Source organism: Microcaecilia unicolor, chromosome 2 (assembly GCF_901765095.1).
Source record: "Microcaecilia unicolor chromosome 2, aMicUni1.1, whole genome shotgun sequence".
In the NCBI taxonomy this organism is placed as follows: domain Eukaryota; kingdom Metazoa; phylum Chordata; class Amphibia; order Gymnophiona; family Siphonopidae; genus Microcaecilia; species Microcaecilia unicolor.
Genome location: NC_044032.1, coordinates 370,495,076 through 370,519,622, shown reverse-complemented (window position 1 = coordinate 370,519,622; position 24,547 = coordinate 370,495,076).

Genomic DNA, 24,547 nt, shown 5'->3' with positions numbered 1-24,547 from the left:
AAAATGGATCTGCTTGTGCCCAAAACTTGCGCTTACACTAGCACAGACCATTTTCAGCACACCTTAGTAAAAGCAACCTTTAACATTTATGATCAAGTACAATGATTCTCACACATATTGCAATACGCCTGATATTATAACTGGATATTGGATGTTATCCTAAAAGTATAAGGTGCCTACCACTGGCCTACTGTGCGGTAAAACAGCGCTACTGCGGGACACACTGAGGTGTCCTGTGGTAGTGTTCTGCTTAGCAGCGCTAATCCCATGCTGCTCTCCTTGTGAATCCCCAGTTGGGCACCCCAGCTAAGGCAGCTTCTTCAGATTGTTTGCACTTTTACTGATTCTCCCACTCCTATTCTTCAGTTAGACTCTATCAAATTTAACTTACTGTTCACTTGCTTCATGGGAAACATTTTCTGGTTAAAGATCTTGTTATCATGAGTGGTGGAATTGGCTTTGTTCATATAGGCGATATGAAGAAATGGCTGCTTTGAGAACTGGTTATATCTTGTCCTTTCGTAAAACTTGGTCATTGCTAGACAAATATGCAAGTTTAATGGGCTAATAACTGCTTGTTTTACTTGTTTAAATTATAAATTACTTGTTTACATATGCTGTCTGTTATATTCAATGTTAACCCACTGTCATTTGTTTTTTCTTTTGTTTTCTTATGTTCGCGTTTTCTAATTCAAAATTATAAATAAAGATATAAAAAAAGACCTTGTTATTCTACATTTCCTTGATATTATTTGTCTAGTTGAAACCCAGCTTATGGACAGTGAACTTTCCCCTCTATACCAGGTGACGTCCCTTACTCTTTCCTTTTGCATTGGATAGACAGAAAAGATGGTGGGTTTGTGGTCCTTTATTGGTCTTGCCTATGTATTTGTGTGAGTGCTAATTTTGCAGTATCCTCCAATGAGGCTCTTTCATTCCACTTTGCTGCTTGACCCCCTGCCCCCCTTGACATTTCCCTCCTGTACCTTCCTCCCCCTGTCTCCGCCTTCTCATTTTCTTTATTGCAAAAATTTATTATCCAGCATGCCCTTTGGGTGCCAAATCTTAGGAGACTTTAATCTCCATTTAGATGATCCCACTAGTCCATTTGAATGGGCTGTGTCGACATTGCTGCGCGGCAGCCGATAGCACAGCTTAATAAACAGGGGGATTAGTTTGTTATTTCTCTTTATTCTTGGAGTTTTTTTTTTTGTTGTTTATTGTAAACCACGTTGAATCCTCCTGGAATAATTACGGTATAGAAAACTCCAATAGTATAAGAGAGAGAGAGAGAGAGATTCTGGGCATTACTACATTCTTACAAGCACGAAAGGTCTTCCATTCACTTGACAGCTTTGTGCTTGCAAATTAAAATCTTATGAATTTCTATAATAGTTTGACAGCAAAGATGTTTATTGAACATTCACAAACAATACAGTTGAAAGATGATTTATTGACCAGATCGTAATTCAGTATTCCACTTTATTACATGGTATACATTTTGGCACATAAAAAGCAAAATGAAAGTTTTATACTGTAAGTACAGAAATCATATTTAATTTGACAAGCATTTAAGGACTGAGCAGGAAAAAAATACCATTAACTGTAATTATAGTTCAAACCATAGAACACCCAAAGTGCATATTTCAAAGGGGGGCATTAATGGATTAACTTTTCAAAGTAGTCATTTTAGCAGTTAACCTAATTTCATAGAAATAAAGTAGAAAAATGCCAGATTGCAGATAAAAAGCTTAAAATTACCTTTAAAAAATCTTTACACAACAAAAATAAGCGTCATTGGTTTGATTCACCCAATTATGTTTCACCTACATGGGATGAGTTCCTGCAAATTTTTAGGTTTTGCAAATTATATAAATTGTAAAAATAGATAGTAACTTGAAAAACAATGATATTCACTGAGCTTTGCATAAAAGTTTACATGTTTGTAGTAAGCCTGGATTTCATAGGCACCTTCAGCTTCATCCTCTTGCATGGTCTTCTGAGAATGATACTCAAATGTAGACATACCTCTTTTGAAGCTAAAAGAGACCTCTGATCTTAATATTTTCAGTACTCCCTCAGGAGTTGCTTTGTAATTTAAACCATGTCCATTGCTGATGTTGAGACAAAAATATATCTTGCTTAATTTTAACCTCACTTTTCTGTTTCTCTTTCTCCTTTTTATTTACATTTTTGAAAAATCATTCTTATATTTTTGACATCCTGAAACTGTTCTTTATCAGGCTCTCCAGCAGTGGTGTAGCCACAGGTAGGCCTGATTTAGAGCTCAGGCCCACCCAACAGTAGCCCACGTTTAGCGGTAGCTGGTGAGGATCCCAAGCTCAGCCAGCTGAAGACTTCCTCCTGATGGTAACGAAAACGCTACTCTCCACAATACTGGCACCTGAGCATGCTCATTTTTCAGCACATGCCTGCTGCAGACTGCCAAGGTGCAAAGAAGTGTTTTCCCACCAGCTGAGATATTTTTTGATGGTGGTTGGGGGGTGGGGGCGAACACTTGTGCCCACCCACTTCTTGCTTAGGCCCACCCAAAATCTGTTGTCTGGCTACGCCCATGCTCTCCAGATGCCAATACTCTCTTCAAACTTTGTGGGTAGATTATACAATGGCAAACAACTTCAAGCCCTTCCATGCATAGCTGCAGAGTATCTGCACAGATCTTGATCTAGCTTCCTGCCAGCCAATCATCTAAGTCTGTGTGAGTCCTCCCACCCACTAGCCACCTGCAGCCCAATCATCTGAGCCTGAGGGCATCCTCCAACCTCTCCTGTAGTCTTACAGTAGGAGGGGGAGCAGACCTGTCACTTGGGGGTCCTTTTACTAAGGTGCACTGAAAAATGGTGTACGCTGGTGTAGATGTGTGTATTGGATGCGCGCAGGTCCATTTTTTAGCGCACCTGCAAAAAAGGCCCTTTTTTGCCGAAAATGTATATGTGGCAAAATAAAAATCAGTGCGTGTCCATTTTGAGCCTGAGACCTTACCGACACCCATTGACTTAGCGATAAGCTCTCACGCATTAACTGGGCGGTAATCATCAGCGTGCATACACTGTCGATTACCACCCAGTTAGTGCCACATGGTAGGAAATAGAAATTTTCTGTCTCACATATTGGACATGTGCAGAAATTAGAATTACCACCAGGGGCACGAGGTAGCCAGGTGGTAGTTATAATTTGACGCATGTTGTACACGCATAGACCCCTAAGCATTTTAGTAAAGGGCCCCTTGGTATCCTCCTGTTTTTTTTCTTTCTTTCTCCTGCCTGCAACCAATCAGCTGAGTCCTTACTCTTCTGGCATGCTTCAAGGGTTTCGGACCTGGTGAGAAGCTGAGCTGTGCTGCTTGATGGAGTGTAATTTCATTGCCTCTAGCCTCTACATTAAAGAGGAAAGGAATTATGGTGGCCTGTTAGAGAAGAAGTAAACAAAATGTATGCAGTGGAATGTATTGGGGATAGGAAAGGTAGGAAAGAAATAGAAGCATGCAAGGGGGGGGGGGGAGAAGCAGAGGAAGAGGCTGGAAGAGGCTGGTGAAGAGGTGGAAAGAAGCAAGGACAGGTGTGAGAAAATGGAAGAATCTTGTAAACATGTAAGAAATTTGAAGCCATGGATAAAGGAAGCATTAAAGATGTAGAATAATGTGAAAATGGGCAATAAGAAAAACATGTGACGTGGATGAAAGTTAAATAAGAGGAATGGAAGGGTAGGTAAAGGAAATGGAGGATTTGAGAAAAGCAGTGAGATGGCAATTATTTAAGGAATGCTAACAAGCTGAATGCATATCCCTAATGATCACTTCCAGAACCTATTCTTGTGTCACGTACAGAACATCACCTCCACACTGTACCATCATGAATGCATGATCCTGCATTTTTTAGCATTGCATTTTAGGGATGTGCATAGGGCAAAAATATTTGGGGTTTTTTTTTTCAATGTGTTTATCCTTTTTTTTCCTTGTTTATCTGATATTTATTTTTCAGTTTGTTCTACACATTCATTTTTAATACAAAATGTAACGCTCAGGGGCCCTTTTACTATGTCGTGGCAAAAGTGGCCTGTGGCAGTGTGAGCGCATCTTTTGGGCGTGTGCCTGGCCAGTTTTTGCCACATCCTGGAAAAGAGGCCTTTTTTTAAGGGGCTGAAAAATGAACATGCAGCAAAATAAAAACCAGCACGCGTCCATTTTTGACCTGAGACCTTGTCGCCACCTATTGACTTAGCGGTAAGGTCTCATGTGCTACCCGGGTGGTAGGTGTGCAGCGTGCGTACACTGCCATTGACCACCAGGTAAGCACCACGTGGTAGAAAATATCTTCTACTGCATTTTCAACACACGCCAAATTCAGAATTACTGCCTGAGGCACACGATAGCTGGGTGGTAATGCTGATTTGGCATGCACTGGACACACATAAGGCCTTACTCGCCTTTTTAAAAGGGCCCTTAAAACTTTTTAATCTGCAGTAATTGACTTGGCACATCTTAATTCACAGACAAATACAAATTAAGGGGTTCTTTTACTAAGGTGCGCTAGTGTTTTTAAAGTGCGTTAAATGCTAGAGATGCCCATATATTCCTATGGGCGTCTCTAGCATTTAGCATGCGCTAATCATTAGCACAAACTAAAAAAGCTATCATGCCTTTGTAAAAGACCCCTTAAATCAATTTAATGTGCAATGATTTTTGAAGGCACATTAAGAATCACTTGTTCACTGTAGAATATACATTCTTATTAAATTTGAGCATGCAAACTATGGACCATTCCTCAAGCTTTACTTAGATCTCTCCTCATGTTTTCTGTACCTCCTAGATTGTCTTTCCTATGGCAAATTTTCAGATCATCTGAAAAAAAAGGGAAAAAAACTTGCTTAAAAAACTTTAGACAAAAACTAAACCTTAGACAATACATGAAATACACCTCTAGAAATGTCCCTTTTTGAAGTGAACTCCATTTACCAGCACCTTTTTGTCACTTTCCAATTAACCCAGTCAGTTATGTTAAGCCTCGTATTTTCAGTTTTTTTAGTTTTCTATGTCAAAGCTTATAAAAGGTTTGCTGAAAATGCACCATATGCAGTGTTCTCCCCTGGTCCAACTCCCTGGTTACCAGGAGGAATATGCACATGACAAAATGAGATGAATACAGCCAGTTTTGTTTGTGCACTTTTAAATTAACTAAAGAAGAGCAGAAGCAAAATAAGACAATGATGAATGCCTATCAGGCCTTTTTACTAAGTGGCAGAAGGGCTACTGCGCAGGTAGCAAATGGCAAAATAGCACTACGTAAGAACATCAGAGTAGCCATACTGGGTCAGACAAATGGTCCATCTAGCCCAGTATCCTGTTTTCCAAACAGTGGCCAAGCCAGGTCACAAGTACCTGGAAGAAACCCAAATTGTGGCAACACTCCATACTACAAATCCCAGGGCAAGCAGTTGCTTCCCATGTCTGTCTGAATAGCAGACTATGGACTTTTCTTCCAGGAATTTGTCCAAACATTTTTTAAACTCAGATATGCTAACCACTGTTACCACATCCTCCGGCAAAGAGTTCCAGAGCTTAACTATTTGTTGAGTGAAAAAGTATTTCCTCCTATTGTTTTAAAAGTGTTTCCATGTAATTTCCTCATTTGTCCCCTAGTCTTTGTACCTTTGGAACAAGTAAAAAATCGATTTACTTCTACTTGTTCTACACCACTCAGGATTTTGTAGACCTCAATCATATCTCATCTCTCTGCCAGGTGCCTGGAGGTAAGCACTGTTTCCCATTCCATAAAATAATTTTTGTCTTTTCTAGTATGGGGGGGGGGGGGGGGGGGTGAAGGGAGTAGGCATGCCCAGCGATAACAGGGCAATGCTGTGTACTACCCAATTACCGCCAGGCAGGGGCGCAGCCAGACACCCAAGTTTGGGTGGGCCTGGACCCAAGGTGAGTGGGCAGAACTTCGCTTGGTCCTACAAGTGATTTGGTTTCTCCCTCTCTTGCCTGCATGCCATATGGGCTTTCAAACATCCCCTCTCCCCCTTATACCTTTTAAATAGCAGATTTTCACCGGCAGCAAACAGTTGTTGGGAGTTTTTGGCTGGTGGGGCTTAGGGTCCCTGCCAGCCACATTATAGGTGTGCTGCCACTTGGTGGGCCTGAACCTAAAGTGGGTGGGCCTGGGCCCACCCCAGCCCACCCTTGGCTACGCCATTGCCGCCAGGTTAGCGCATGAGCCTTTACTGCCTTCTAAATAGGAGGCGGTAAGGGCTCATGCAGTACAAGGCTGTGCCTCAGTTTCTTTTCTATTAGTATATGGCTATTAATGATCTCCATATTAAAAATAGTTTTTTTACGGCCACGGTAATAGTCTCGGAGTGCGGAAATTCCACATGGTCACGCTACCGCATGCCACTTCCTGCTGCAGCTTAGTAAAAGGGTCCCTATATGTTTTCATCTATACTGCAGTATAGCCTATAACAGGACACAACAGGGGGACAATAGAGAATAATGAGTTTCTTCACAAATCATGTACAAACGTTTTTGATAAGCAGCTACGCAAGCCTATCCCTGCCTCATTTCTCCCAAATCCCATGGTTGATGAATCAATTAAGTTGAGAACTTAAAGAACGTACAAATGAAGCACCATTTTCTGTCCTGTAATCAGAAATACAAGGCTGAAAGAAAGGTGTTAGATTTATTAACTTATTGGAGTAAAAAATGTATAAAAATAGAATATCATAAGAGCACAGGCAGTAATCTGAAAGAAGGAGTAGCCTAATGGTTAGAGCAGTGAGGTTAGAACTAGGGGAGCCAGATTCAGTTCCCACTGTGGTTCCTCATGACCCTAGGCAAGCCAGTTAACCCTCCATTGCCCCAGGTACAAAACTTAGATTTTTTTTTTTTACATTTGTACCCTGCGCTTTTCCACTCATGGCAGGCTCAATGCGGCTTACATTGTGAACCCACTAGGGACAAAGCACCTGTATATAATATATAAGCTACTTTGGTTGTACCAACAAAGACAATATATCAAATGCATGGCCCTTACCACAGAAAGAGGCAGCAGCAGCATTGTTTTTCATTCCATGTCACAGAAAATGACTTTAAAAAAATTTGTCGTTGATCCCGTGAATGTAGTGCCAGACAGAGCATAGTGAAGGACAATAGAAACCAAACAAAAACGGTGAAGATGCACAGATAAAATGTTACTGCTTCTCTCCCACTGTAACTGTGTTAATATCCATTTATGCTCTGTGAGTCCATACAGTCAAGGAGAAAACGAACTCAAAGAGTGCAAGCAGGAAACAGGAAGAGGCAGGTAGACAGTCACCTACTATTACTTACAATTTCTAAAGTGCTACCAGGCATACTTAGCACTCTACAAAACCATATAGCATATAACTCAGATGGGATAGGCATGGAAATGATTGTAGAAACAGAGGAAAAAATGGTTGATGCTCTCATAGGATGTATGTCCAACAGCAGTACTAGTGGAGAGGAAATGAGAGGATGGTCCCCTATAGTTCGCCAGCCAAGATAAAGAGAGAGTTTTAAGAGAAAAGTGACATCAGCTGTACCCTCAGTGGAAAATGTGAATGGCCAGTTGTTTGCTCCTGTCTTCCCAAATGAGGCAAAGACAGAGGCAGTACAGCAGGGGTGTCCAACTTCGGCCCTCGCCAGGTCAGGTTTTCAGGATTTCCCCAATGAATATGCATGAGATCTGTTTGCATACAATGAAGGCAGTGCACCCAAATAGATCTCATGCAAATTCATGGCATAAATCCTGAAAACCCAACTGGCTTGTGACCGGCAAGAACTGAGGTTAGACAATCCTACAGGACAGAGTGAGTGTGTGAGGCGGCGGAGGAAGAAAATCACAGCAGGTAAAGCCATAGTCAGTAGGACAGAGTAATATGAACATCCCGTTCCTTGTTGATGAATGTATACAATAGATTTTGAAAGACACAATCTGATGAACCATTATGTGAGGGATTTTCATAGTTCTATGATACTGAAAGTTTTATAACTAAGAAAGGGCTCATAAATCTAGCTGTTAATATGCTAATCATAAGTGAGGAGGTATACAATGATACTGGCAGAGACAAGAGCTCCTCCTCCCCCTACCTACCTACCTACACACATGAACACAGAAGAAAGTGTCATGGAACCTTTGACCTTTCATTTTTTCGATCACTGTGAGCCCCAATTCCAGCAGCAGCAGCCTCCAAGGAAACGCAAAGTCTCATAAAACAATCCTGGATGGAGGCATGTTAAAGTGCGTGAGGATCAGCAATGTATTTATTTATTTATATTTTTAACTAAACTTACTTGATAAGCAGGCCACAAGAGTAATAAATAAATAAACATCCAAAGTGCCATAAGTTTCTATGGAACTTTGGAAGGCTAAGTGCTTTGAAAATGAGCCCCATAGAATGAATGTAATGCCAGCATCACTTACCTTGAGCAAGCAGAAGGCATCATTAAAGGTGGTCACATGATTTATGGGGTAAATGATTTCTCTGGATGACTAGTCCCAGAACCTGAATCTTTTAGCTCCTAATTATCAAGTGCTCTCCAGTACAGCTCTTAGTAAGTGGGTAAGCCTTAGCCTGCATGAACAATGCTGAGCCCAGCTGTAGGCACAACTGGCCAAGACAGAGGATGGTAATGTGAATTTCATCAGTGACATCTGGACCAGTCATAATGATACATATGATCACCTCTCCATGACAGAAGACTCATGACAGCTGGACAAAACAGGTATAGTAGAGGTGCAGCAGCAACAGAATACAGGTGGACTGTGCTTGAAATCCAGATGATTGGCATGCTTCTGGGCTATTTTGTAACAGTAAAGGCAGTAAAGGAGGGGTGCTTTCATGGTACTCAATGCTTTGCATGCGTCCTGAGCAATTCTATAAACTGAGCTAGTTAAAAAGTTTTTATTTCAATTGATGTCGTTTAAGATCTATAAGGTCCTCATTGAGTCCTATTAATTTTATAACAGTTGCATAAGCCATTCTCATATCCTAGCTAGATTATTGTAACTCGCTTTATTGTTCATGAACTGTGAAGTTGAAGAAGAAGCTTCAACTGCTGGAAAATACTTCTGCTAGACTGATATTTGATTTGGGAAGATACAGTGAATGTACCCTATTGTTAAATGACTTGCATTGGCTTAAGATTGATAGCCTTATGAATTTTAAACTTGCATGTTTAGCCTATAAAAATCTCCATGGGCTAAACCCTGATATAATAGCTCAGTTTTTAATATTGTCTGGAAATTGATTTAACTCGAGGAGTAGGGAAAGGTTACTATTGAACATTCCTTTTATGAAAAATATAAATTGGAAATATATCTGGTAGCGCTCCTTAATTTTTCAAACTGTTAAAATGAGAAAAAGTATCCTGATCCACTTTTGGCATATTACATCTTATCTTTTGTTTATAATGGTTTTTAATACCTATTGATTCTCAAAGCAAATATTGTGATTAGAAATGTGTGATTTATTCTTTTAGACAGGAATAATGCTAAACAGGTACTCATAATTGATTTATTTGCTTTACTATAAATTCTTCCTTATGTTGGGAGTTATCACTGAATGCAAACCACCTTGTAGCCTTGGGTAAAGAGTGGAATATAAATCTATTAATACAATACAATACAATGCTGTGTGCAGCCTAAATGTTATTCTGTATATGGTTGCTTAACTTAAAGTACATAGCTCATATTTGCAAAATGGCATAAACAGGGGCAGATAATGGGTGGTGCATAGGTGGGGCTTCCACTTAACATGCATAACTTACAGAATACTATAAGTTACATGAGTGCCTGCTACACTTATGTGCTCACACTTATACCACTACTACTACTACTACTTATCATTTCTATAGCGCTACAAGGCATACGCAGTGCTGTACACCATACACAAAAGACAGTCCCTGCTCAAAGAGCTTACAATCTAGATAAGACGGTAAACGAACAGAACAATTAAGGGCAAGGGAATAAAGAGGTGAGGGAAAAAGGACAGGGTAAGTGAGTTAGGAGTCAAAAGCAATGGTAAAGAGGTGAGATTTGAGGTTATGATAAGCATGTATACACCAGGTTATTCCAATTAAGACCACTCAGTTTTAGGTATGAAGCCACTTAATTACTCTAATTGGGACAGTCTATAAGAAGTCTAGGAGCAGATACAGTAACCAGTGGCCACTATATGTGGGTCAACAGGAGTTTGCTGCACCCACTTTTAGAGGTAAGAAGTTGGGTTTATTGTGTAATTCCAGCTGGCTGCCCAGGACCTTCCATATCTACACTTAAGATCCTGGAACTACATCCAGAGTCTGAAGGAAATGTAGAAATCACTTACAGCAAACAGCCACCTGGGAATGCCACCTCCATCCAGGACTAGATTGTCATCAGCTTGGCTTCAGGCCTCAGAAGCCCTGAGTCTCTCAGCAGTGCTGACCTCAAAGACTAAGTTTCAGGTACATGTTAATGAAAATTGGCACTAATTGCTACACTGTTTTAGAGAGGAGTTGTATAGATAATATTCATATATTCTCACTAAGAGGAACAAATAAGAGGAGATGAAAGACTGTGATTATACAGTAGTTTGCCTAATGCCTCTGCCAAAGTAATTGCTGCTGCTGCTCTTGTTATGTCCCATTTATTTTTCTGACAAAAATTGTACTAAACAAGTAGATTCAAACCACATCTATACCTGGAGTGGTCTGACTTAGTGAATAAGTAAGAACAGCGGCTTGTGTGTAACTGCTGCTAGCCTCCTGGTGCTTGCCAGTCCCGGGCCCTGCTTCCAACAAACAAATTATGTTTATGAACAGGAGTTACTTTGATTCTGGGCACATACTAGGCACAACAATAAAACCCAGGTTACACACTTCAAGGGACATTATGATGGGGTTTTATTTTTCACAGTTTGAAACTGCTGATTAGTGAATAAGCCATCAATATGTGACATTCTGATCTCTTCCTGATCCCCTCTAATCCTAATCCTTTTTTCTGTTCTGTCACTTCCTATTCTATCTACTTTAAAAGGCAGGACACAAATCAATAGTACACATCTCAACGTCGGTTACAAGGGCAAACAGGATGTTCATGCTTACTCTTTACAAATACCCCGAAATCCAGCCAGGTCTAGAAATATATGGGAACTAGCTTGAGACCATGGCTTGTGTGGGTTGGATTGCCCCAAATCTCACAAATTCACAATGAGATAAAAATTCTAGTCTTCAAAAGTCTGGACACCCCTTATCCTGTGAAATTCTGAATTAGACAGGCTGATGGTAATGCAGTCAAGGGGCTCCACAGAGCATGACCCCACTGAAGAATGTACACTACCTCAATTTCTGACATTACCCGCAATTGTTCCAAGTACATATTGGCTAGTTGCCACAGCTGCCCTTTTTCCTTCCCCTTTTCATAACCTAGGGAACTGGATGAAGAAAAAAAAAGGTGAAAGGAAGGAAGAATTTAGCCATGTTATAACACCCTGTTAGATCTTATCACACATTCATTCCCCTACCCTCAAATCATCCATAGTACCTGAAGATTGGAAGGTGGCCAGTGCAGCACTGATTTTTAAAAAGGGTTCCAGGAAATTACAGACAGGTAAGCCTGACTTCAGTGCCAGGCAACATAGTGGAAACTAAAAAGAATAAAATTATGGAACACGTAGAAAAACATGGTTTAATGGAACAGAGTCAGTATGGGTTCAGCCAAGGGAAGTCTTGACTTACCAATTTGCTTCATGTCTTTGAAGACGTCAATAAACATTTGGATAATGAAGAGCCAGTTGATGTAGTGTATCTAGATTTTTTTTTTAAAGAAGTTTCTATTAAATAAAGATCAAACATACAAATGTAACTGCAAATATTCAGTCAGATACTTTCCAAGTTAATAGTGTAACATCGTCAACATAGCTTTAACCAACTGTTTATATCCCCCTTTCCCACCATCCCCCCACCCCTCCCTCCCTCCTATTGAAGTGCCAAGGTAGAGTCCGGCTGTGCCAACCACTCCGTGTATGGATCCCAAACTCGATGATAGGGTAGCAGGCGACCCAGTCGCATAGCAGTCAGCTTAGACATCAGCTGAATATTGTCCAATTTCCGCAGAATCGTCTTTACTCCCGGTAGAGTCTGTTGCTTCCATGCCGCTGCCAGCACTAATTTGCTGGCCACCAATATCTGAGTGGCCAATTGATGCGCGTACTTTTTGCTGCCCTGAAGTCTTATGTGTAGCAAGCAATGTTCCATTTTCATGGGAAAAGCAATTTTTGTTATACTAGCAATCAGTTTCAGAACCCTCGTCCAATACTGTTGAGCCTGTGGACAAGCCCACCAGATATGGACCATGTCTCCCACCATACCACATTGACGCCAGCAGAGAGCAGACCCCCCCTTAAACATCTTAGCTAGTCTCTGTGGTGTGTAATACCAACAATATAGTATTTTATAGCCATTTTCTACTAAAGCATTAGAGTGATACTTTAAGTAAAGATGTAAACACCCTTTCCCACATATGATATTCTATGATACCCCCAGTATTTTTCCCACTTTCGTGTATAGTGCAGGATGGGCTGTGACTGTAGTAGGAGTGCTTTATATAATCTAGATATCCCTCCTCTTCCTCCCCCTCCAGCCATTGCCCGCTCCAATTGTGTTTCCTCCATGCTCAGCTCTTCTTTTGTACGTCGCAAAATAAAATCTCTTAATTGACGAAATTGAAAGGCATTGGAGGCAGGAATCCCATATTCCTCCTGCACTTCCTCGAAATTGAGAAGTTTCCCATCCTCCCACACTTGACCCAACTCCCATAGACCCCTCTGTTCCCAATTCCTAAAACATTGGTCTGAGGATCCCGGGCCAAATCCTGGTGCGTATCTAATTGCCGTATGTAAGAAAAATGTGCACCCTCGGAAAAAACTGATGCAAATTTTGCTCCATATGGTAAGTGGCCACCCCACAATTGGGGGGGGTGCTCCTTTATTATCTCTTTTATCTCTCTGTCAGGTAGCCAAGGTATGGCTTTCAATGGATGGTACTTACACCAAGACTGCTCCATAACTTTCCAGGCCTTCGCTCTCCCATGGTGCCACTCAGCTAGTATGCGGAGGTGGGCCGCTTTATAGTAAAGCCAAAACGAAGGAACTCCCATCCCCCATGTGCTCGTGGCTGATGCATTACTGACCTGCGCACCTGTGGTGGCTTTCGCTTCCAAATGAAGGAGAAGACCCTGCGCTGCAGACCTTTGAAAATTTTTTCGGGTAGCGAGATAGGGAGCGCCATGAATAAATACAACATTTTGGGTAATAGGATCATTTTAACCACACTGATCTGCCCCATCCATGAAATCGTTAAGCCCTCCCACTTATCCAACTCCAAAAAAAGTTCCCGTACTTTTGCTGGGAAGTTGGCCTCATATAGGCCCTCCCATCGTTTTGTTATATTTACCCCTAAATATTTGATGGATTTGGACGCCCACCGGTAGGGGAAGTGAGCCCACATCTCCTCCACCTGATCTACTGGTATAGTAATATTTAATGCTTCTGATTTTTCCATATTAACTTTGAATCCAGCCACCCAGCCATAATCCCGCAGGGCCGCCCCTATAATTGGAAGTGACATGGTGGGGTCTGTCAATGTGAGAAGAATGTCATCCGCAAACAACAATGTCCGGGTCTCTGTCGGTCCCAACCTCAACCCCCTGATGTCCGGGTGTGATCTAATGTAGGCTGCCAATGGTTCCACCGCCAAGGCGAAGAGGAGAGGCGACAGGGCACAGCCCTGTCATGTACCTCGTCTCAATTGGAATGTGGGCGACTGGCTCCCATTGACCCTCACCGATGCTGTGGGTGCCCTATATAACAGGGATAGCCAATGCAAGTAATCCCCGGAAATACCCGCCCTCTTCAAAGTTGCAAATAGGAATGGCCAATGCACCCTGTCGAACGCCTTTTCTGAGTCTAATGAGATTATACAAAGTGGGAGTTTTTTAATATTAGCGTGTTGAATAAGGTGGAGTGTCCTGCGGATATTATCAAATGTCTGGCGCTCCCGTACAAACCCCGCTTGACCTTCATGAATTAGTTGTGGGAGGTACTGCTGCAGGCGAGTTGCCAATATGGAGGTGAAGATTTTATAGTCCACCCCCAATAGAGAGATGGGCCGATAGGAACTGCTCAGCTGGGGATCTCTGCCTGGCTTGGGCAGAACTATAATATTCGCTAGATGCCAAGTCTCCGGCAGAGATTCCCTCTTGCCTAAATCATTAAATACCCTCCGCAACATAGGGGCCACGAGAGTTCCAAAGGTCTTGTAGAACTTATTAGTAAACCCATCGGGTCCTGGGGCTTTATTGGGCGCCAGCTCCTTAATAGCACATATTATCTCTTCCAGCTCAATTGGCCTAGAAAGCCTATCTTGTGCGCCTTTCGTAAGAGTTGGCAAGTGGACCTGATCTAAAAAAGCAGTGATCTCCACCTCCTTGGGATTAATGTCTGGGGTATAAAGTTTCTCGTAATATCGCTTAAAGATTGCTTTTATGGCCCCCGAATCTGTGGTGCTATCTCCTTTTTCATCTTTTAAGCGGGGAACAGGCGTTCTATTTGCCTGATGTTTTAATTTATGTGCTAAGAGCCTACTAGCTTTATTGCCAAACTCGAAGTGTGTCTGGCGTACCCTTTGTAGTTGCTCTAAGATATCCGTCAATTGAACTTCGCGAATCTCTTGTCTAAGTTTATGAGCTTGGTCTAGTAAGTGTTGTGTGGGGCCCCCCGGGCCTTGTCTACAGATTAGTTTCTCCACCTGTGCTAGTCTCCTGCGCCCTAATTCCTCTGCTTGGATTTTTTCCCTGCGGATATGAGCTTTTAACGCAATAAAGTGGCCCCTCATGACCGCCTTAAAGCCCTCCCAAAGCACCCTTGGAGAGACCTCCTCATTGTCATTAAATTGGATATATTCTTTAATAAGCCGTTCAAATTGAAGCACATGGGTCACCTCAGCCAGCAATGCATCATCCAGTCTCCACTGTGGAGCAGTCTGTCGCCCCTCTGAGGTCCTCAGTACAAGAATGACCAGACTATGGGCCGACCACATGCATAGCTCAATGCGCTGGTCCCTGATATTTCCCATGACAGCCATGTCCCCCAGCCAAAAATCAATGCGGGAAAAAGAATTGTGGACCGAAGAGAAATATGTATAGTCTCGTTGGGTGGAATGGGCCTGCCTCCAGGTGTCCCCCAAGTGCCACTTAGCCATAAAAGATTGAAGTAACTCTCGTCCCCGGCGGGCATATTGTACTGATGGAGCGGAGTTGTCCAACTGTGGATCAGGGGTAACATTAAAATCACCGCCAACTAGTATATGCCCCTCCCCATGTGTCAAAAGTATCTGATCTAGGTGATGGAAAAATTCCCCATGGTCCTCATTGGGCCCATATACATTCACTAAAGTGTACTTTTGTGTCCCCAGTTGTATAGTTATCAAAAGAAATCAACCACCCTTGTCCCTAATAACCTTATGAAACTGCCACAGGTGAGAGTCACTGAGTGCCACAATTACCCCCTTGCTTTTGGAGCCTAAGGTGTTTGATGCATAGAAAATGTGTGGATAGTGGCGATGCCTGCACAGCCCCTCGTATTGCTTTTTTAAATGGGTCTCCTGAATCAGGGCTATGTCTATTTTTAGGCGAGTCAGCTCCCTAAACAGAAGCTGCCGTTTCATGGGCACATTTAAGCCTCTGACATTCAGGAGCGCTAATGTTACATCTTGCATCCCTTCATCGTCTTCAAGCGCCCAGAGCCCACCCCCGCACATTTATAGCCCTTGCCATCCATACACTCCTCACTGCTATACAAACCCCTACCCTGTTTCCCCTCTCCTTGTGTTACCCCCCTCCCACCCACCCTCCTCCTCCCATCTACATCTTGATCCTCCCTCATGTAAGAAGAAGTATCTAATGGAGGAATCGTCTCGCCTCCCCTCCCACCGCAGTATTATAACTTTACAACTTCATTACAGGTCTCCCGCTAACAGTTATTCAAACCATTGTAAACTTAACTTGCAAGATCTATAAGGCTATTACCTCTGAACAAGTGTCAGGCCGCCACCTGGAACACATTAGCATATCATTAGTCCCCCTTACCCGCAGTCATGTGAGGTGGCCAGCAGATTGCTGGCGTTGTAAGCGCTTATGTCCTTTGCCCACACGCTGCCACTTTGAGTGGGGCGTCTGAGTCTTGTTGTTGCTAACTCTCCTGAGGGTCTCTGGGGGTGCTTCCTGCTGTGCCTCCGGTAGCGCTGCTCGAGCTTCAGCCAATGTTCTCACCTGATGCATACGGCCTTCTTTGTAGAATACTAAGGCAAAGGGATGTTTCCAGCGGTACCGGATCCCAAGTTCCCGCAACCGTCTTGTGACTGGCTTCAACTCCGCTCGGCGTTTTAAAGTGGCGGCCGCCAGATCTTGATAAATCTCTATTGGGTATGTGTCCCACTTGAAGCTTTGGAGGCGTCTTGCCGTCTGGAGCACCCGCTCCTTTAGTTTGTAGTCTAGGAAGCAGGCGATGATATCCCTGGGTAGGTTGTTTCTCGCTGGGCCCAGGGACCTATGGGAGCGCTCCAGGCCGACTCCTTCATCCCCCAGCGGGGTACCTGCCTCTTCCAGAATGGCGCTCACCACTTTCTGGACCACCGCTTCGCAGTCAGTGTATTCCGGGGTTTCAGGTATGCCCCTGAAGCGTAGATTGTGCCGTCGGCTTCTATTCTCCAAGTCCTCCAGCGTATCTGTCAGTTGTTGCTGACCCAGGCGAACATCTGCTACCGCCTGGTCCAGGGCCCAAGCTCCTCTGCATGCTCTTCTACCCGGGTTTCTACCTCCTCCACTCGGCCTCCGAGTTCTCTAATTTCGCCGCGGAGGTCTGAACCCAGCGTCTCCAGCTCTGCCCGGACCGCTTTCACGTCCATTCGAATTTCTTGCAGCCATTCTTTCAGCTCCGCTAAGGGGTCCACCACTGTCTGCTCCAGATCTTCCCCGAAGAGACTTGGGCTGCTCTGGGCCGCCTCATCCGTTGGTTTTCTGGCGCGTGGGGGAGGGTCTCCTGCTCCCGCCTTGCGGTTCGCCGATGTCCTGCTTTTAAAGCCGAATTGGCTTAGTTCCGCTTGCGTGCTCATCCTAACCCGAACCGCCCGCTCTTAGGCTATCTCTGGGGGTCAAAAATCTGCCACTGAGGTGCCTCTATCGGGAGACCTCGTGTGCTTTGTGCTGCGGTGAGCAGGAGTGAAAGCGCTAAACTGCCATCTTCGCAGGTGACGTCACTTCCTCCCGTGTATCTAGATTTTTAGAAAGCTTTTGACAAAGTTTCTCATGAGAGACTCCGAGAAAATTAAAAAGTCATGGGTTAGGAGGCAGTGTCCTTCTGTGGACTAGGAATTGGTTATTGGACAGAAAACAGGGTTAAATGGCTATTTTTCTCAATGGAGGAGAGTGAATAGTGGTGTGCCACAGGGATCTGTACTTGGACCAGTGGTATTTAACATATTTATAAATGATCTGGAAATCAGAATGTCAAGTGAGGTGATTAAATTTGCAGATGACACAAAACTATTCAAAGCTGTCAAAATACTTGAGGATTGTGAAAAATTACAGGAAGACCTTAGGAAACTGGAAGACTGAGCATCCAAATGGCAGATGAAATTTAATGAGGATAAATGCAAAGTGATGCACATTGGAAAGAATAATCCAAATTATAGTTACCTGATGCTAAGGTCCACCTCAGAAATCAGCAATTAAGAAAAATATCTAGGTGTCACTGTAGACAATATGTTGAAATCTTCTGCCCAGTATGCAGCAGTGACCAAAAAAGCAAACAGGATGCTAGGAATTATTAGGAAAAGGAAGCAAAATAAGACCATTATTATTGTCTCTGTATCGTTCTATAGAGCAACCTCACCTTGAGTATTGTGTTCCATTCTGGTCACCATATCTCAAAATATATACAGTATATCAGAATTAGAAAAGGTTCAAAGAAGAGCAACCAAAGTGATAAAGGGGATGGAACTCTTCCCATAAAGGCTAATGAGGGTAGGGCTCTTCAGCTTAGAAAAATGATGGCTGAGAGGGGATATGACTGAGGTCTGTAAAATCCTGAGTGGTGTAGAAGGTAAACATGAACCGATTTTTCACAAAGACCAGGGGACATTCAATGAAATTACATGGAAGCACTTCTAAAAGAAATAGGAGGATTTTTTTTTTCACTCAAAGAACAGTTAAGCTCGCTGCCGGAGAATGTGGTAACAGCAGTTAGCATATCTGGGTTTAAAAAAGGTTTAGACAATTTCCTGGAGGAAAAGTTCATAGTTTGTTATTGAAATGGACATGGGGGAAGCCACTGCTTGCCCCGGGATTGGAAGCATGAAATGTTGCTACTAATTGGGTTTCACTTTGAGAGTGATCCTAAGATGTGCACACAACATAATTAGCTAACAAGTCAATTAACACCATTTATTGGCTTTAATTGGCAAATATTTATTGTTGCACACTCTACTGTCTGTATGCTAGTCTATAAAGTTGTGTGCCAAAATTGTATTGCATGCAAGTTTTCCTTGGGTATTATTTATCCTATTAATAAGATATGTATTTGGGTGGGGGGGGGGGGGGTATTTTCAATATGGTGTTCAAACGGCAAAATAAATGTTTATTGGAAAATGTTTAAAAAAGCAAGTTGTGGTGGGACACAAGATGGTTGCTGAAACTAATGTGCTGTAGCATTGCTCCACGAACCTTTTCCCCAATAACTGTTTTTCTTCTGGACTTTACCTCTGATGCCTAAGAGTTGGAGAAGAGTAAGGAATTCTTCTCTGACCTCAATGCTGACCCTCATGGCTCTGGACAGTGTTCCATGGAGCAGTTTGTTACAGCTTCTCAACCTGTTCTGGACGTTCCCACTGCAGCGAGAAGGGCAATGATGTCTGCTGCCAGTTCTTTAGGCTACAACTGGGAGTCAGGCACCGGAGAGGCCCAAAATGATGACCTCAGCTTTGAGGAAGGCACATGATCAGCAATAGTGTTCCTAGGTCAGCTGTCACCCGGGGTGGATCGCTGCTGCACCCTTCCCAGTGAATCCCCCCCCCCCCCGTGAATCATGACACCCCTCTGGCACATCACCTCCACCCCCCCCCCCCCCCCAGCACATCACTCTTACCTCCTGTGGGTGCAGGGAGCAGTTGCACGGCTGTCGGCTTTGCTGGTTCCCAGCCCCGGAACAGGAAGTAATGTCAGAGAGAGCAGGAAACCTGTGGATCCAACAGCCACACGGCTGCTCCATGCAGCATGCACCTGGCGTGGACCACCCCAACTGTCCTTGGTATGCCACTATTTGTTGGGTTGCTGAGCCTGGAGGAAAGGATTTGGAGCCTCAAGAAACAGGAAGATCTGGCGATTTCCCTGTGTTGGGAGTTGTAGTGAGGCTTCCTTACAATCTTTTGCTGTTCTTCCTCTGCTTAAACCTTCAGATGCCACCTTGGAAGCAGGGGCATAGCCAGACCTTGCAGTGGGAGTGGGCCAGAGCCCGAGGTGGGGGGGCACATTTTAGTCTGCCGCCCTGCCGCCTCGCCCCACTCACCTCCTCGCTTCTCCCCCACCGCACCCCACAGTAGCAAATACCTTTGCTGTTGGGGGGTCCCCAACCCCCGCCAGCCGAAGCCTTCAGCACCGGTCTCCATCGGCGTCGCTGTATTCACTGCCCTGTTGTTTCTTCTTGCTGACACCCTTTGCACGCATCTTTAAGTGAAACTGAGCACCGGTCTCCATCGGCGTCGCTGTATTCACTGCCCTGTTGTTTCTTCTTGCTGACACCCTTTGCACGCATCTTTAAGTGAAACTGAGCATGCTCAGTTTCACTTAAAGGAACATGCAGGACATCAGGAGGAAGAAAGAGCACAGGGCAGGGAACGTGGCATGCCGGAAACCGGCACTGAAGAAGGCTTCGGCTGGCGGGGGTTGGGGACTCCCGCCAGCAAAACCAGGGGGGATGAAATTTTTTGGGGGGGCAGGCCCCATGGCCCCACCTAGCTACACCACTGCTTGTAAGAACTTTGGCAGGCAGTGAAATCTATGCACAAGATCTTTGTACAATTTGCTTCTCAATCCTTGGTTAAGTCACAGGTGATTGAGTCTGAGGCAAATACACTGAAAGAAAATCCGGACCAAGAGGTAAAAGCTATTAAAACTATTCAGTCTTCTCTAGTAGTGGACAAAATGAGTATTCATTGGAAGTTAGAGCTTATGGAAACAAAGCTAGGTCTTTCAATTTTCCTCAAGTATTTTCTATGGTAGATAGGGAGGTCTTTCAAAAGTATCTAAAAGAGGTTTTGAACTTTCCAGAAACATACAATGCCTCCCTTATTATGTTCTACCCATGGAGACTTAGGTGCCCGTTTAGGATCTATGTGAAGGCAGCATGCGCTAAAATGAGACTATTGTCAGGCTACCTCGTTCCCCTGGTGGTAATTTCAGATTTGCCGCGCACCCACAATGCCTGGATTATTTACTTATTTTCTCCAACTTGCAGCCTTTCCGGTGGTAATCAGCAGTTGTCATGCACTGTACAGTCACCGTGCTTGTAGCACGTGAGCCCTTACCTCTAAATCAATGGGTGGCATTAAGGGCTCTGGTCAGTTTTAGGCACGCACTGGTTTCAGTTTTGCCGCATGCCCTTTTCCTGTCCCATTAAAAAAAGTCCTTTTTTGCAGATACAGTAAAAATTGACCAGTCACACACCCAAAATATGTGCCTACACTAACGCAGACTACTTTTTACTGTGGTTTAGTAAAAGGACCCCTTAGCTACTGGGACGGCAACTTTAATTGTATCTTTTGCTTTTGCTGAAGATATTGTAAACGATGACAGATAAAGACCTGTATTTTACATTGTATGTGATACTTTATACCCGAGTTTGATTTGTCCTTGCCATTCTAAGGGCACAGACCATAGAAGTCTGCCCACCACTGTTCTTGTACTAAGTTCTGAAGCTAATGTCAAAACTCCTTAAAATTTACACTCCAGCCCATCCATATCTATTCAGTAACGATCAGGGCGGAGACCATAGAAGTCTGCTCAGCAGGGGTTTTGCTTCCCAGTTACCAGTGTCGCCAACTAATCTCCGCTAAGATTCTGTGGATCCATTCGTTCTAAGCAGGATTCCTTAAAGACTTGGTAATAAAGACTCTGTGGTGCGTTTGCATTGTCACTTTCAAAATGTGGAATTTCTTGGACATAAAATTAGATTTTTTTTTAAATTTATAGATTTCTATGGCACAATTGTTGGATTATTTGTAGTAAATAATTAGCAGATTTTAGTACACACAGCTTCAGCTTTAGAAATGTTAATTTCTTTCTTCATCTCTCTCTCATTCACCCCTGAATAATTCACTGCTGAGTCACTTTAAAGTTGAAGTAACAAAACATCTGTTTACTCACAGTTTGTAGTTAGATTATAATCAGACAGACTTATATATACATATTACTATACATTTGTATTATCAGCTCCTTCCATGTGCTTAGATGGTAATGGATGCTCACACCACCATAGATTCTCTCAGGTTAGGAGAGAACATGAGCTCCATGTGCTCCATGTGCTGCATCTGCTGTGTCTAACCCCCACAGGAAGTTACATAGCTGTGTGACCTCTCTAAGTAATTCACATCAGAGGTCACAGAGTAATCACAGAGAAATAATAGGTGACAGTCAATGCATGTAAAATACAATTACATTCCAACAAACCCCTTCTCATGCATAACTGTCATGCAATTATTTATTCATACAAAGTCCAAGCTTTATACGCAGATTCACAAAATGTTCTCTGGGTAATGGTTTGGTCATGATGTCAGCTGTCATCTCACTGGTGTGACAATAGTGTAGACTGATGACCCCTTCTTTCACCAACTCTCGCACGTTGTGGTATTTCGTTGCGATGTGCTTGGTGCGTGACTGAACCTTGTCATTCTGTGACAGTCGGATGCAGCTCTGATTATCTTCCATTATCTGGATTGGTCTCTTTTCAGCTATTCCAAAATCCAGCATAAGTTTTTCAATCCACATCAGTTCTCTGCACGCTTCCGATACGGCCACGTATTCAGCTTCTGTAGAAGACAAACTCACAATACTTTGTTTATGACTGGCCCATGAAATTTGTACATTTCCATACATAAACACATATCCACTTGTGGATTTATAATCAGAATGATCCCCTGCCCAATCTGAATCACAGTAACATATTAGTTTTGGATTACTATTGGCTGAAATCTTTAATTTACAATCAATGGTACCCTTTAAATACCTTACCATCCTTTTAACTGCAGTCCAATCTGATTTGGTAGGTGAGCTGACCCTTCTGCTCAAAATTCCTACTGCATTTGCTATATCAGCCCTGTATGTGGTAGCTAGATATAAAAGCTTACCTATGGCTGATCTATATTGGATGTTATCTGGTAAAGGTTCTCTTACTGTTTCATCCTTCAGAAAATCAGTGATCATGGGAGTGCTTACAACTTGGGCATCTTGCATACCTAAACTTTCAATAAGCTCATTTATTTTCTGCTTCTGGCTTAGAAGATAAGAACCATCATTTTGTTTCTCAATTTCTATACCAAGATAGTATGACACATTACCCAGTTCTTTTATCTCAACATTGAGGTTTAAACACTTTACAATGTCCTTGTACTCTTGCTCACTTTCGCTTGCAATGAGCAGATCATCAACAAAAGCTAAAATGTATGCATATTGTCCATTTGTGCACCTAGTGTACAAGCATTTATCTGCTTCACCTTGCTTAAATCCTAAATTTGTCAATATTTCATGCAATTTTTCATTCCAACATTTTGCACTTGCTTTAATCCATAAAGACCTTTGTTTAATTTACACACTAGCTGTCTTTGTTTTGTATTTATGAAACCTGTTGGCTGTTCCATGTACAAGTCTTCAGTTATATCTCCGTGAAGAAACGCTGTTTTCACATCAATGTGGTTGACTTGCATGCCTTTTGAGACTGCAATGCTCAGAAGTGTTCTGATTGTCGTGTGTTTCACTACAGGTGCAAACACTTCATCAAAATCTTCTCCATATTTTTGAAGATATCCCTTTGCGACTAATCTGGCTTTATACCTTTCCACTTTTCCTTGTGCATTCCTTTTTAACTTGAATACCCATTTGCATCCTATAGCTTTCTTGCCAGGAGGTAATTTTGTAAGAATCCAAGTATTATTTTTATCCAATGCATCAATTTCTTCTTGTGCAGCTTTATGCCATTCAGCAGCTTCTTCTGCTGGCATTTTCTCAATCTCATCCCATGTTAAGGGCTCTTGAGCTTCTGCTGACTTTGTTAAGTAAGACAGTCTTGGGGGTGGAACACCTTTGTTTTCCCTGGATGAGCGTCTGACAACAGGTTGGTCTGACCTTTCCGCATCCTCAAAATCTGAGAGTTCTTCTCCAATTGATTCCCCTTCTCCAACTGTACTGTCTTCTTCAATGATCCTTTCTGTGTCTGCTTCCTCTGCCTGTTCCTCGTTAGATACAGGTGAGTTGCTTTCAGACATCTGCCTTGGTATGGCATTTATATACACTGGCATGTCTATTATGGTTCTAGTTTCATATTCTGGATGATAAGGCTCATCTGGGATAATCCAGCCTTTATCAACCCTTTTATTTTCATCAAAATATGTAACATGTCTTATGCCAACAATGCCAGTTTTCAGATTCAAAATTCTATATCCTTTGTGTCCTGGAGCATAGCCAACTAAAATGCCCCTTTCTGTTGTGGAATCCAGCTTATGCCTTCTTTGCTTTGGTACATGAGCATATGCTGTACTTCCAAATGTTCTTATGTGTGACAGGTTTGGCTTCCTACCATGCCATGTCTCATGTGGTATGCGCTCAGCGCCTTTAGTTGGCATTCTGTTTTGTAGGTACACTGCTGTGAGAATGGCTTCCCCCCATAGTCTTTTAGGGAGATTGCTATCTGACAGCATACATCTGGTCATTTCCACAAGTGACCTAAATTTTCTCTCTGCAACAGAATTTTGCTCTGGTGTATAAGCTACTGTTGTGATATGTTGAATGCCTTCTTGTTCTAGAAATGTGCGCATGCTTTGTGAAATGAACTCACCACCATTGTCGGTCTGAAGAACCTTTGGTTTTCTTTCAAATTTATTGCTCACCATGGCTACGTATTTCTTCAGCATGTCTGTGACTTGACTTTTTTCTTTCAGCAAATAGGCCACACAATATCTAGAGAAATCATCCAAGAATATTAGCACAAATCTGTTATTTCCCAATGATGGGATATTAAACGGTCCACATAAGTCACTGTGTATTAAGTCCAGCACTTTATTACTCCTATTTCCTGTGTATGCAGGAAATGAGGGTCTCACACCTTTTTGAGTAACACAGTCTATGCATTTCTCCATTTTACCAGCATCTGCACTTATCTGAATGCCAGTGGCTAGTTGCTTACTGTAAAGATCCTGGATCAC